General features: G+C 30.4%; 1 pseudogene; it reads right to left on the bottom strand.

Annotated features, from left to right (window-relative positions):
• Window positions 1-1,424: 1,424 nt before the first annotated feature.
• On the bottom strand, window positions 1,425-1,543 carry LOC120583428 (uncharacterized; annotated as a pseudogene).
• Between the last annotated feature and the right edge of the window lie 379 nt (window positions 1,544-1,922).

Genomic DNA, 1,922 nt, shown 5'->3' with positions numbered 1-1,922 from the left:
CATTGATTAACAGAGACTTTTTAACTTCATGATCCTTTGTTGGTTGAGTCCCCCTATTTGGAGCTCTGCTGATTTACTTGCTTTGAAAGTCAAATGTTACATTTTAGACCCAACAGCTATCAGAATAATGTCCTTTGTTTTAATATAATAAATACTTCCTTATAACATCTTACAATGATTATTACATAATGAAAGGTGAGGGTCAAGTTATAGTTTATTAATTCTATATAGTGTTCTGTTTTATGGACAGTAACAAAAAAACCTAAAAAGACATGCTTAAAATATATTTGGGAACACATTCATTAAGCAAAGAACATCATCAGAATTTTAAAAATTGCTAACACAATTTCGGCTATGTGTATGTATATAAAGTATATTTTCCAAGAGGAATTAAATATAGAAAAGAGCCTTTTAAAAGGTGAAGATGTTTATGTTGGTATTAAGCGAAGAGACTACCAGGCCTACTTTGTCACATTAGGTTATTAGTTAAGTAATGTCATTGGTATTAAAAATAACCTGTGGTACATCTCAGTCATGTACTATGTGGCATTCTATTGTTTTACGAATAAAATTTTTAAATGCAAATAGCAGTTCAGGAGAAGACAACAGCACTTTTTAGTGCTTTCTGTATAGTGTTCTTAGTAGTTAGAAGAAAGCATAATGAAATGCTTACTTCAAAGGTTTTTAAATTTAGGATGGCTTTGAAAAGCCAGAGTTTATACCATTGAATCTCATATGTTTTCATATATAAGAGTTCATAAAACTTACAGAAATACTTAAAATAGTTGAAAAGTTTGGCGAGAAATATTTGTTAAGAATTAAAAATTTTTGCCAACATGTGATTCAGGAGGCTGGCCAGTGATGATCTTTGATCTTCTTCAGTGTTCCCCAGAGAAATAAGAATGTAATAAGTTTGTTACTTAATTTGTTCAGTAAAAGGACTTCTTTCAGAATTAAAACGTCCTTTCTTTCATAAAATAATATTGTTAATATGTTTTACTTTTAAATGTCTTTACTTGATAAAATAAGACGTTAGCAATCATTTGTGGGTTCTACCCTCACTTTAAAAATATTCACCATTCTGTGAAAGTCAAAAGTTATACTTGTACTAGCCTAAGAGAACTTAGAAATTAGTTGGCAGAGCGCTGCCTTTTATTATGTAAACTGGTACAAAAAGTCTGTCATAGCCGCAGGTCAACCAATTGCATAAGGAAGGAATATGAAAAAAAAAAAAAATAGCATGTATGACACCGAAAAGAAAAATAAAATCATCAAATACTCTTTTTACAATTAGGTCATCTATTATTTATTTATTTATTTATTTATTTATTTATTCATATGTTTATAGGTGAGGCAATCCTTTGTTGACCTCACAGATTGCAAGGACCTTGTCAGTTTACAATCCCTTATTTTTTTATTGTTTACGCCTGCAACACCTGGTCTTCCGAAGTGGTCTCCCATCCAAGTACTAACCAAGCCTGACCTTGCTTAGTTTCCGAGATCAGACGAGATTGGGTTTATTCAGGGTAGCATGGCTGTAGACTAAGTCATACATTTTTGAAAGAATCAATGAAGAATTAAAACAGTAGGATAAAACTCTTAGGAATAGTAGAATATCAGAGTTCTAGAGAGAAGCTGGAACATGTTACTTTCTTTGTATCTATATTACTTTTTTAGTAACACATCATTGTTTGAATGTAGAGGACTTAAAATGAAAACAAAAAAAGCCTAACATTTCCAACATTAGAGAATGGTGTCCTTGCTACTATATCACTTATTTCTCAGTATAGAAATGAAATAAGTTTTACTTTATTAAGATATGGCTATCCTGGTAGGCATACAGAGCTAAAATTACATTATTATTATTATTATTATTATTATTATTATTATTGTTATTATTATTTGAGAAGGCTGCATTTTCT

This window comes from Pteropus medius, unplaced genomic scaffold, assembly GCF_902729225.1.
Source record: "Pteropus medius unplaced genomic scaffold, Ma_sr-lr_union100, whole genome shotgun sequence".
Taxonomy (NCBI): Eukaryota; Metazoa; Chordata; class Mammalia; order Chiroptera; family Pteropodidae; genus Pteropus; species Pteropus medius.
The sequence above is the reverse complement of the archived record's forward strand: the minus strand, read 5'-3'. Positions and strand labels throughout refer to the sequence as shown.